At 32.4% G+C, this 14,386-nt stretch overlaps 2 protein-coding genes across 3 annotated transcripts in view; one reads left to right on the top strand and one right to left on the bottom strand.

Moving 5' to 3' along the window:
* LOC126850238 (endoplasmic reticulum aminopeptidase 1-like) overlaps positions 1 to 14,386 on the bottom strand; it is a 286,545-nt gene that overhangs the window by 257,886 nt on the left and 14,273 nt on the right. The window contains exon 3 of one of the 2 annotated variants that reach the window (XM_050593010.1): positions 179 to 386. The exons of the other annotated variant lie outside the window; for it this stretch is intronic. The gene's annotated coding sequence lies outside the window, so the exon portion shown is untranslated. The remainder of the gene's footprint in view (positions 1 to 178; positions 387 to 14,386) is intronic. 2 annotated transcript variants of the gene reach the window in all.
* The window catches only part of LOC126850251 (leishmanolysin-like peptidase), a 242,140-nt gene that overhangs the window by 216,077 nt on the left and 11,677 nt on the right, over positions 1 to 14,386 (top strand). The window lies entirely within an intron of this gene.

Here is a 14,386-nt window from a genome sequence, read left to right as displayed (position 1 = left end):
CAAAAGAAAGTTTGTATTAATAAAAACTATGTCAATGATATTGGAATCCTCTATACATATACATAAATACAAATCAGATTATTAACTATCACATTATTCATTGGAGTATATTAATGATAATCTTTCCCTTCGAATAAAACGATTAACGAAGGATAAATACGGCGTGGAAAATGCGTACAGCCAAGAACTACTCCTTCTCAAACACATTTAATAATTCCTGGATCCTTTTGAGACGCCCGCGATAGGATTTACTTCGCCTCGTCTTCTTCCTGCTCGCCTCTTTTCATCTTCCTCGGTTCTTGTGACGCAACGACAGAGGAAGCCAAGTTTAGTTCCATTTTTATGTATTCCCTTGCTGCTTACCGGAGCAATATCCAGACCGAGAGCTATAACGAAATATATATGCGTCAATCAATTTTGCATGAGACTTTCGGGATCTTTCATGACTTTTGGTGTTCCTCTGTAATCCTTGACGCGATACAAAAAAAAAAGACACGAGGAAGGAAGCGAGTGACAACCGCTCGTCCTTCTCTTTGCGACGCGAAAGAGAGAACCGTTGCATTATTCAAAGGGCGCATATCGAGCGTACCGGATACGGGAAGCGTTCCTTATTTTTACAAACTTTGCTTGCCCGGGAGTCCGGCATGGCGGTGCGAATTTGTCGTGTAGCTGTATGGCTGTATACATCGATCGAGCTATCCGACAGAGATTAAGCGAAGTGGAAAATGCAAGGGACGTGCATTGGCGAATAACGCTTTGCTTTAAATCTATCAAAAGACCGTTGACGCGAACAGGGGGAAAATATATGATATGATTCAAGTTTTTTTATGAGAAATGTTTACAAGTTAACTGTATATTCAATGTTTGATTAAAGTCACGATGTTATTAACAATGACACTTTTAAATATACGAAATGAAAAATATAACGTTTCGTCGAGAATGCATTTTATTTAAAAAAAATAACAGTTTTGTAATGCAAATAATTAGATTTTTAATAAATATGAAGTTAAAAATTGTTTTCATGACAATGTTGATGTATATCGATGTATGAAAATTTGTGAAAAAATATTGACAAGTTTCCTGCAACTTTCATCAACAGGAATGAAGAGCATTCCAAAGTCCATTCTAAAAATTCGTCAAAATAAAAGCTTTATGCCTCCGGCTTGTACATCAGAAATAGAATGGAATCGAAAAATAATACACGCCATTTCTATAGGTGTATTGAAAACGAAACTAGTCATATCGATACCGAAAATTTGTTTTCGCGATTGAATTGACAATTTTGTTAACTTTGTTTAAGCATATAACTGATAATTATTTTATAGCAGTGGTAATTATTTATAATTATGGTATGATCTGAATAACCGTGTAATCTTTTTTTTTACGGTTTATTATATATATATTTAAAACTTATTATTCCTCTCTTTCTTTTCTAACAACTAAAAATAAATCAAGATATGAATGCATGAGAAATGTTTATCGTTTTCTCCGATAAAGCACGAATATTCATTCTCGAAACTGACATAAAAACAGTGTGCGCAGATGTCGTTCATCTCCATGTCCACCGTTTTTAATCGAACTTGGCGTGCACGGAATATCAACCTTCCTGGTTTTACTGTGATCACAGGTAACATTAAGGGTATGAAAATCACATGAGGTATCATATATCGTGTCGCGCAAGAGTATTTTCAATTCTGCATCATGGATTGCGTTTCCCGGAAACAAGAGATATCAAACGCATGCAAAATGAGAAATCAAAGCTTACTGAAAACATGATAAAAAGAGAAAAGCAAAGCATAATGATAATGAAATACTACGTCATATTTATGTTAAGATTGAATATTTAACTAACTTTTAAATAACGTTAATTTAATGGTGATGCTCGAAATTGATAGACATTTTTAAAACGATAGATGTTTTTCAAACAATGTACTTTATTAAATGTATATCATATAGTCGGACAATAAAATTAAAAAATTTTCAGTTACGTTTTAATGTGTGTGTAGTTAAATATAAAATAAAGTGCCAGCATTTCTCTCTCTTTATATTATTATAATAAATTATATAATAAATTATATAATATATATAATAATATTACATTATAATAAATTTATTTAATCGTGAAAATTATTATACGCGATGGAATCTTTTAAATTTTTATATTGTCAATTATTCATATAATAAATGCATAAAACGCAATATTATTGCGCGCTATTATATATAATTTCTTTTTACATTTAATTATTTATATTTTATTCAGACATTTCACTCTTATTGTTGTCCAATAATTTAACAACATACAATTTGCTGTTACATATGTTGTAATCCAAACGATAGATAATAATATTATTTTTAAATCTTTATTTCAGTAAAATTTAAATCTATATTTTTTAGTTTTTTCTCATTATACTTTTAATGAAATACATTGATGCGTAATATTTAATCCAGTTTTGCAAATAGGTAAGCGCGATGTATCGATGTATTCTACATCGGCACGTGTTATATGTATTCCGTGTTATCCGGTCGGCAAGCATGATCTATCTCTGTTAAAGACGAATAGATTAGCGTAGAGAGACGTAGAGATAGGACAGAAGTGAAGGAAAGAAAGAGCGAGACAGCGAGATGCATTAATTCTGGGCTGCGAGACGAACAGTTCCTGACATTAGTTACCGACATTTGGATCGGTCGCCGTTATTAATCTTAATCTCGATACTATGAGACCGTGCGGACTATTCGTTACCGCACAGCGAACGGATGTGACATTTTCCCCCGCGCCAATTCGTATCGTGGTATCGATCTTGCACAGCCACCACCCATCCTTTACCTTTTCCTTTTTGAATCTTTCGTATACCGAGGACTAACCACCACCGTCGTTACCACCACTACTATCCATCTCCGGATGACGAAGAGGAACGAGCTTGTTGTGACGGCGCATTTAAAAAAAAAAAGAAACTGTAGAGATACTGGTCGTGTGCCGGTGCAAAAAGATTGGAACAAGGCGTGCCGGAAGAAGGAAAAATCCAATCGGGACAAAGGGATGGACGTGGATTGTCTTGTCAAGAAAATCCAAGAAAGAAGGGAAAGAGCAAAGATAACGATTTAAAGTCATTGTTCTTAAAAGATGATCAATGTGGACTGTACATTCTGCAAATTTGAGACTTAATTCGCGAAATTTATTATTATTTATTATATTAAAAGAAAATTAAAACTGTTTTGATAAAGATAAAAGCCTTAACATTATGAATATCAAATAATATTATTTAATAAGAACATCGTATTGATTCGAGTATAAATAAAAGTGCGTAATTATAATAATGGTTAAATACGATTAAGAGAGAGAGAGAGAGAGAGAGAGAGAGAGAGAGAGGGAAAAAACCACTTTAAAATTTTAAAATTCATGGAAATTATAATATCTGGATAACAGTTACCACTCTTTGGCAATCGAAAAAGTTAGCTGAATAACTTGAAGTAAGCGGAAATGAATCGGTAAGTTTTCAATTTAAAACCACTAGGTATCTAACTTTTATTTACTCCCGAGATGTTACTGTATTCTTATAAAAATAAAATTAATTCTGATAAATTTTATCTCGGTGTGCCAGGGATTATACATTATATTGCGTTTTTTAAGAGCGAAAAGAACCAAAGAAAGGAAGAGGATTCCTTTTGTCAAGTTATAAGATTTGTGACATAATGCAATGCATTATTTTAATTTCGAGAAAGATATATGCTACATGTTTATTTAAGTGATATTTATAATTATACTGTAAATTATAGCAGAGTGTGAGAAAAGATACGTAACTATTGGACTTTATATTTTACAATTTTGCATAAAATTATAAGCAATAAAGCATTATGTCAGATCTGGGCCATCATCTCGGCATGTGTGTTTCAGAATTACGTAATCAGATAAAGCGTATTGTGCAAAGCTATTTTTGATAGCTTCGCGGATGTATGTAGTAGATTGTTTCAAACGCGTCGCACTAAACTGTGCTTTATGTTCGCTGTTATAACAAAAATTACCAAGCCGTCAGTTTTACGATCTCTCTTATGGAGGAGATTATAACGTCAGATATCAGACAAAAGTCAGAAGATTTAAACGAGAATTACTAGATTATAACTTACGAGTTCCTGAAATGTGTGGTTGTACTTTAGCAGATAAACATTTTATAGTGACAGAACGCGACTACATATATTGCATACATATATTACTCTCGATAATTATGTATAAGATTAGTTACTGTTACATAGAATTTATTGTCCTTGTAATCATTATGTTATATGTACAATGTGTATATAACATAATGATATGTGTCGCGGTGTAATTTTAAAAGATATTCTAAATAAAGCAAGGCATTATATTAAATTATCTAAATGTTATAATATCTTTTACGATAAATTAAAAAAAATATAAATTATATTGTCTAAACGTCTCATAAAAAATAACAAAATATACTTTAATATAACTTTTTCTCCAAATATTTTTAAATAATAATATGCATTATATGTATAAATCGGTAAGATAAGTATAAATCTTGGATGCAATGTTTTGAATTTGAACTAAATTTCAAAAATGTGATAACAAGAGAATAACAAAAATGTTAATTAGGTCAACACGCCTAATTAATGATATATGATATCTATATGTTATTCCTCCACGGACAAAATTTCATTGCTCGTGATGTCACGAAGTGATAAAGTCCACAGACTAATGGCAGCATCAGCGGTGGTCACATTATCGTGGTCATATCGCTCTAGTCCATTTCGGAAATAAAATCAGCGGGGGTCTGAAAATTGTGGCGTGTTCCGCGAAACTAACAGCTGCGTTGCCACACAGTAGGCGGAAAATGGGATACAAAATGAAGGATGTGCAGTGCAGTGTTGGCCAAACCCTTGATTCCGAAATAACATAATAATAAATCCCAAATAGAATCATATTCTGTATTCTATTGATTTTTCAATTTTTCTTGATAATAGTGTTCAGAATCGGAAGAATAATAATGCAATATATTTGAAAATATTAAAAAAAAACTGTTATCTAAAATATGGTGAATTATAATTCAATATCAGTCAACTATATATAAGTATTTTTTTTTATCACACGTAATTATCTTTATAGCGTACGCAAAGGGGTATTAATTCGTAGATTTTTTATGTCTGGCCATATTGCGTCGCTTTTCCCTGCAAAATCAGAGCGCGCGTGATGAATCCGCACGCGTAGACGTAGCTTCTACGATATCCGGAGCACGCGGAGACTGTCGTAAAAATTCACGAAGGTTCGTACCACGTTCGCTCGGCTGGGTACTCTAAAATCCATTACGAGAACGCGCGGCGCAAGCGTCCCGTTCTGCCGTAAGACTAGTGGGTGCCCGTTCAAACTTTTAATCGGATCGCTTCTCGGCGTTTATTTTTGTTCCGTCTCTGGCCCGGCCCCGTCTCGTCTCGCACCCGTCGCCGTTGTTTCTGCCCGTCGCCGTTCTCACCTTTCACCGCTGGATCGCTTTTTCCTACGAACGTCCCCTTGCCAATTTGCCAGAGTCAAACGGAACCGTGCTCGAACTTTCTTTTCTCGCATGAATGGCGTGAGAGACGACGGCTGAAATCGTAGAAGGAGAAAATGCGCGCGCTTCTCGACGAATTGTCGAGAAACCTTGCCGTTGTATCGACATGCAATCTGCTTGCGTCGTATAGTCGAATCTGTGTATGTTCGCGTCTGGCATTCGTCGTTCCGTAGTTTCGCGACTGCGATCGAGCATTCCTTTATCAGAAGATTTTCCGTAGCGCGAGTAGTGGTGACGAGACGTTTTATGTTCTTGTAAAAAAAATGACACGTGGCAAATGATTACTTCCAGCACTTTTTCTTTTCTAATATTCGTCTTCGACGATCTAAAGCTCTGCATTTTAATAATCGTGCTAGGGATATTCCAGATGTTGCGCAAAATGTATATGTTCATTAAATTCGAGATATGAAATATAGGAACAATATTTCAATGTATGGAAGTAAAGAGTATCTATAGGTTTTTTGATTTATAAGTTTAATAGTCGTACACATATTGCATGTGATGTAATCAAAAGATATTATTGAAAATTACTTGACTACACGATCACGCTTGACGGATTAAAGATTAATCACAAATCTCACGATCATTCTTGATGATCGTTTAGGCACACTTCACTTCAACTTTACAGAGGCTTAGTATATGCATTCGATAAAACGGCCAGGGAACCAGTGCTTGAACGTAGAACGACAGCATTCTGTATGGCATGGTTTCTCTTCTACCATACGGTATTCCTTTATCAACCTCGGCAGATTCAATAGGGATTACGGGAGACTGGATGGGATAGCGCCACGGGATAGGATGGGATAGCATCTCCTGCAGGATTTCCGGAGGATCCTCTTCCTTCGATTCATAAATATCCCCCGGCTATAATACCCCGCTGAAAAGGCTCCCGTGAGTATCTGCGCGATACTCGCTATCGGTACAAGCTCCCAGCACCGTTGATGCAACCCTCCGCTTTCGCGAATCCATTATCCGCAACAGACGAGCGCAAAATTTACTTTCACGTTGTGTTCTGATAACAATGATCTCTCTTTCTGTACAACATTCAAAAAATTGACGAGGGATAGACGTGAATGTACTCGAGATAAACTCACGACTTTGTTTCGATTTTCGATTTTATTTTACTGTTTTACTCTATTATTATTTTACTTTACTATTCCAAGTAAAGTCATAATTTTGCTTATTATTAGGTAAATTAATATTAAACAAACAGTTTAGATATACAAATTTGATCGATCTGACTTTCCAAAATTCTATATTAAATCATATCTAATCTTTTCTGATTGAATGATTTTTTTTATATAGTATCATGTACTTGACCAAATAAAAATAATATTAAATTTTGTATGGCAGAAATAATCAATGAATAGGATATTTTTTTTTTTAGTATACATGTTTTTAATTTGATTATAATATATTTAAAAGACTTATATGCTAGGAATTTTATAGATTCAGATAGGTCTTAATGCATTGTAAAATAAATTATAAATACATTCATTGTTCAATGTAGAGATATTACCAATATACGAACCACAAAATATGAATTTTTAAAATATAAATTTTGATTTCAGATTTCTCTTTATGGTAATTCATAAAATATGACATAATATTATATATAGATGATCGTACTTTAATTTTATTTTTATTTTAGTAAAGTAATAGAGAGCAATCATTAATACAACTCAATGAAAATGGGCAGTAAAACGCTTTCGTGTATTGCTCCTTAGGCGCAAATAAATTTTAGATCGATCGACTTCGTTGCTAGAATCCCTTCGAAGCGGCAAGTAATATGGAAACTTTGCTTTCGCCTCTCGGTAGGGTAGTAAAGTTCCCGGAAAATGTTACGGTAGACAAGTTTTTATCTCTCTCTCTTGGAAAGTTGCGCCATAAGCAGCCGATTCTCCATTCGTAGAATTCGTATTAAAAGATGTTCTGCAAGTTGAAGTTAATATTTTCATTCGCGGGATCTCTTTTTCTCTCTCTCTCTCTCTCTCTCTCTCTCTCTCTCTCTCTCTCACGGCGGATGCGGTAAGTCGCTAAATTAATTCCCGCTATATTAAGTAATAAAATGATGCGAAATTGCTACTAATTTACAAACAAATAATGAATGTATCATTATGACCGCGAGGCATGGTTTTATCCAAGTTATTTAGCAAATAAAATCAAAAGTTAACATCGACAAAGATAAATTTAACAAGCAATCAAAGAGACTTGTCAACATCGTCGTGAAAAGCTTAAACATTAAGAATGGAAGAGGAATGGAGCTCAGCTAGCCTTTATAAAATGCTTCTAAAGGACATCTTATATACTTCGTAAATACGATCGTTCTTACTTTCAACTCTTCTACAATAAGATGTTCACGCCGAAGAAAACAATATACTATTGTTCTTGAAGAAAGGGGAGCGCTTTAATACCAGCTAATTAACGAAATACTGAGTATTCGGTATCCAAGAAAAGACACGGTCTTTTTTAAAGTGTGCCTGTGACATGTTGCTACATGAAAGAGCTTTTTTCGTTGCCATACTGACATTGCACGAAAATTAATTATTAGCGGTTGGCAGCTGTGAAAAATTTTCTTAGCGTTGGCTGTGCTTTAAATATGCGGTATCAAAAGGATTACAGGTTACAAAGGATAATTAGTGAACTTTGAGTGCGTTAACAGATCGCATTGTAATTGGATCTCCGTTATTCCGCGCATTCAAGTCGCTGCTTGAATCTTCTTAACTATTCATTCGTACCGGCTGATTTTCTTTTTATCGCAGATTTTTATAGCGTCGATTGGAAGTATATATTGAGCGTTCAAGCACTTTAATTAATGCGAATGAATTTTTCCCAGTATATTAATTATAAAATTTAGTTTTATTATCCAATAATATTCATATCGGCGTTATTTATCGATTGGAATGAATAAAACAATTTCTTTCAAAAATTTACCATTTGCTATATAAAATTTTATAAAATGTATCTCTTGGAAATAAAAACAAATTTCACAATGAAAGAAATAAATTATTAAAATAAATTTTTTTTATTTTGTTTTGTTGCTTTTTATTTTCAATCTTATGCCTGAAAAGTGAAAAATTTCTGCAATTTTAAAAATGTGTGATAAAAGTGTTTCGCTGAAATCAAAGCATGTGCCTTATCCAGATGTATCAAATAATTACATCAAAGAGATATAATTATGTCAAAAGATACCAATTCTCTTCATCTATTTTCCAATCTCATATACTGGCAGCGTTCTACTTATTCGTAATGTGGAGCACGACGTGATAGAACGCAAGAAACGAGAAATGCAAATTAGTAAAAAGAGATAATGACGTATATTGTTCTAATTAACATCAGCGCTCTTTAAATTTAATCCCAAACCACGATGACTTATTAACATTATCTATTTATCTCGTTTCTTTACGCAGTACATACATTACCACGACTCGTAGATATATAAATATATGTAAAAGAAAGTTTTATCATATATAAAAATCAGAAATAGATGATGTAGAGGAATGTATAAAATGAAATTTGAATGTAAATAGTAATTTTTTTTCATCGGTTTTTAAAATTGCTATCAGAAATATGAAACTCTTAATTTATCAATGTAAATATTAAAGTTATCTTTCAATCGAAAAATTTTTTATTTCTGATTTTTGCAATGAATATGGCAGATAGAAATGATTTATCTAATAACTGAAAAATAAAATGTGCAATCTTTAAATGTGATTTTACTGATGTTCTTTCAAAATTGGCTATTATTCTGTTTTTAATTAACATTCTATTTTTAATTAATACTCTTTCTTCTTAATTAACACCTCTCATTCTCGATGGAGAAAGGTCAGAAATCCAACAATCAAATCGTTCTCTCATCGATTTTGTTTTTATTTTTATCTTTGTTTCAATCAAAGAGTATATCATGTATTCTCTTGTAGTCTTTTGTTTGTCAATATTAATTGTGATATTTCAAATAAGCATGATCATAATGCTTGTTACATCCATGATCTTTTTTATTACGCTGCTTTAGTATCTCCATTACAAAGGATAGTAAATCTCAAGCGAACAATAGACACTGACTATTCTTGTGCATTTTTTTCAGTCCTTCTTTTATTCCAGCAACAAAGAAATTGCGAATAGTTATTGCATTCAAATTACATCGAGCAAGGAAACTCTTGACGCCAATCCACTATTAACTTCTTTTTATTTTCTATACATAATACAGCTGACAAAGAAAAAGACATGGCAGATATGAAGATCTATCACTGTTGCATGAAATCAATCAACAATGTCCCTGCGCTTTTCTTTCTTTGTCTTCTTCGTGATTCTTCCCAATCTTAACTTAATTTTTTAACTTTGCTCATTATTGAGAAAACTACTATCGTTTCGAAGAAAAGTATAAGGCAGTTGCATTAGAGTTGCGAGATTGCATTAATCTTCGTTTTGATGACTTTGCATTTATATTATTTATCCCGATTCTTTATCATCATCATTGGCTTTTATACCACCAGTCATTTTCAACGAAATAAGTTTTGTGACATTTTTGGAATTGCATTCGCTGTCGATTTAATTTTTCAAACAGCAAAATTTTGACAATCGGTATTAGAGAGTATACTTTTACTAAATATTAATTGCAATATATATTTCAAATAAGCATGATTACAATTCCTATTGATAAATTCATTCTGTATACTCTTTAATAATCATGCTTTAATGCGGATTTACTTACCGCAGTACCGGTAGAATCTGCTAATATTGATATAGGCCGATCACATACAAGAATCTACCACTTGATACTCGTAAACCACCAGTAGTTCGCATCGCTGTTGACTTTGGCCGAGCATACTCGGCCGTATCTACTTTAGTGTCAATGAAGAATCTACGCAAGTAGCAGGCATGCATCGGATGTGCCAGATGTGTCACTTAGCGATGGTGACTGCCCTGCCATTTCTAAAGAAGTTTTTTCTTAAAGTGTACATACTTTTTGTCCTTAACTACTTTGCTACTTTATTTAATGTCTGTGCAAAATTTACGAGTATACGTACGCAGCAGCCTTATAGTAAGCATTCATTCTTCTGCATAGTTTATATTATATTATTCCAAGTTTGATCAAAGTTCCAATTTCAATTTCAGTCTTTAGTACGACTCGAGACAAAATTGCACTAACGATAAAACAAGTACATTTAAATTTATTACGTGCCCGATATCCTATAACTATATCAATTAATGTATAGATGCATAGTAATGCGAATAATATACAAGAACACTATAACGTAAAATGAATTTAACGAACGTAGATACATTAAATTTCTACGAAAAACAGATTAGTTTTAGAACTGCGTTATTACTTCTTATTATAACGAGGAAAATGCAAGAATATTGCCGAAAGGATGCAGGAAAAGGACGAATATAACAGATTTCAGGTTCAAAGGAAAATGAGCATTCTCGGTTATATGCTTATATACAGTTTTACATATATGCAAGCATATAAACGCCTTCTGCTTTTATATGCTCACTGCAAAGATGAGTCGAGCTAAGTGAGGAACAATATAACTTGCATACTCTAAAATTCTACGATCGTATAATGGTGTCAAATAATCTTCCGAAATTTTTATATTGCTTTTGAGAAATGAATACATCTTTAATTATATTGAAATCATTTTTGTGCGAAAAATTCTTCAAATGATAAGAAAACAAAAAAAAAAAAAAATTTAGAAATAGTTTTCTAACATGTATATGTATACATGGAAGCAACACCATCTCCGTACATTAAAAATTTGTATACATTCATTTTTAATGGATTTTTTTGCCCGACTGCGTGATAACTGTGAATCATGCGGTTTTCACCAGCTGTTATACGACTTTAGAGGAACCGAAGGATGTTGGGCTGGTACCTGTACCCAACGAGCTCTTGGTAATGCAGAAAGCGTGTCACTGCAACAAATCCGTACTCCCGACATTACGTGTCCCGGGTAAGTGCGGCGGAGTGGTGCTTTCAAAGTGCTCGGGACTCTTTTAAGTTACCTGAACGATAAAGTTCTTTAGAAGTCACCATCAGTATCTTCGTTTTTGCTGTAAAATATTTCCCAATTTCAAGAATTCCAATATCAATGAGACTACGGATAGTTCGAGGACGACTTTGCGCTTTTAATTCACGATCACGTTTGTGTATAATTTTTGTAAACATTCTTGTAATCTGGTAATTATAAAATATGTAAACATGAACGATGTAAGTCATATTTTTAAATCGTGAATTAAGTTCAAAAAATTTTCAACTTGCTAATAAAGTGTGCAAAAGATTTAAAATTTTTAAAAAGTATGTTTAACGTGCTTTTAGTAGCTTAAATTTTCATACATTTTATTCGCGATATTAATATAAATTTTTAATAATATACATAATATAATATTTTTAATAATATACATATTTACAAAGAATATATAAATTTTGAATTTTAATAGAACGATTATGATTTATGATGTACATATATATGTATGTACTGATATATTTATCCATACAATGGGGATCGCTGATTACCGTAACAGAGAGGATTTTCGTTTATTCATTGTTTGCGCATATGTGTGCATTTAGATAGGATCGAACGTCATTTTGGTAGGATCAATCGTCATCCCAAAGGGATTAAGCGCTAACTCTGTAAGCTCGCGCTCTCGCATTGGATTAAATTTGCACATTGAGTAAATATGAAGCAATTACTCTGAAATAAATTGCTATAGTCTCGAGTATACGAGAGAGGGAACACAATAAATACACATTTATACGAAGAATTAAAATAATTTTAAATATTTAACTCATGTCATGTGATAATCAGTAAATGTTTATCATTGAAGAACAGATAGGTTTGTTTTGTTTCTTATTATCGTTTTTGATCTTTCGAGAAATAAAATCATTATTATATAATCAATATCAATTTGTAACATTTTGAATTATAAATGCTTATGTTTTATTCAACTTGTATTTGTTTATTGTAGCTAATGTCGGTCATATAGGCTAATATATAATATATATATATATATATATATATATATATATATATATATATATGTTTGAAAATTTTTATAAATTTTTTGATTAATTTGAAATCAATATCTTTTTAGCAGAAATTTGATTGTACGTTATTTTTTGTTATTAATCTTCAAAATTATTGTGTGATAATTAAGTTTCAAATTAGAATTTTGTTAAAGTAAAACTGAATAAAAATTAAATAAAGAATAAAATTTTGTTTTTTTATTTTTTTATTAAAATTTAATTTGCGAATTTTTTATTTTACTTAAAACAAATTATTCTGATATCTTTCAAGATTTTCAAAATCGAAAAAACATATTTGAAATTAATCAAGAAACAAAAATAAGCTTAACATTATGTATGTATTCGTGGACGTGCATTATATTTGTAAGAAGATAGATAGAAAATCTTTAAATTATTTTGCTTCTTTTGAGAAAGGGAAATGCGCATAATTTTCTTGGAGAGCGGTAGCGATATCGAGCCGACTTCGCAAAGTCACCGAAATTGCAAGATTCTATCTTGACAAGAATGTATCTCGCGTTGGCAACGGAAAAGCGGTTTAAGTCGCACCTCCTTGTGAAGATTTTGAACGAAGAAGGCAAGAGAAGAAGTCGGAGGATACTCTTAACGGAATAGTAAATTGCCTGGAAACTGCTACGCTATTTACGAACTGCTTCGTTTCCTCTTATGGTCGATTTCGAAACTTGCATTTTTTAGCTCGTCGTTACGCGAAATTAAAATCATAAATTCCAAGAAATTAAAAGATTTATTCTTCATGATTTTAGCGGATTTTAGGACGTGTTGAGAAATATTTTCACTACGACGCAGAATAAGTATGGCAAGCAGCTTTTTTGTGAAAGAAAATCTCTTAAATAGGCAGATGTCCGTTTCCGGCGATCCGGTTCTAGAATTTCTCGACGGAACCGGAAAACTACTTTATGCAAATCAACTCAACCGGAACGTGATCCGATTAGCGACTTAAACACTTGGCATACATCTCTCGAAACCGCAGAGGTCAGATTTAGCGAACGATTATACTTTTTCGGATTTATATGTGACGTATCGGTTTGCCGACGAACTAATTTATCCTTCCTTGTTATCGTAAAGAATTGTGCAACGTATTCAATATCAATATACATAATTTACATTACATCACGAAAACAATAGAAATTTTTCTCATTATCTATTCTTATTATCATTATTGATGCGATATTAATTAATTCCGGTAGTCCTTGCTATGCTCAGTTTTTCCATGTGCATGATCAGTGTCGCATAATATTGAATGTCATTATTCGCATATTATTCAATGAAAATTAGTCGGTTTGTTCACAAACAGCACATATACAGACACACACACAAACCCAATATTCGATTTGGTTATTTTTCTTATTGCTTGTAAGATATACATTATATATCATAATTATTTAGAATAAATTTAATATTGATAATATTTTCGGTATTTTGATGTTTCATGCATAAGGTTGTCAGATAATATAAGTAATACATATCAACAGATGAATTGAACTTAATGATTGAAAGATATATGACATTATTCGTATAAAAATTCTACTCTTAGATAAAAAAAGTGCATTACTCTTTCTTTAATAAAGCTTACAACAAGTTAATTTGTGTATAGAATCAATTTTCTATATTGCCGGGATTTATATAATACTAATTAATTTTTATATCTGTGGAGATTTTTCACTTTAGATAGTGTGTCGTTTTTCTTTTCAACTTTGGTGCAACATGAAGCGGAAACATTTTCTTCGTTGGGGATGTCAAACACGCTTGTGTCACGACGTTTATTTAGCGGAGTGCACCTTCT

This window comes from Cataglyphis hispanica, chromosome 6, assembly GCF_021464435.1.
Source record: "Cataglyphis hispanica isolate Lineage 1 chromosome 6, ULB_Chis1_1.0, whole genome shotgun sequence".
Classification (NCBI taxonomy): domain Eukaryota; kingdom Metazoa; phylum Arthropoda; class Insecta; order Hymenoptera; family Formicidae; genus Cataglyphis; species Cataglyphis hispanica.
This window is presented reverse-complemented; position numbering and strand designations above follow the sequence as displayed.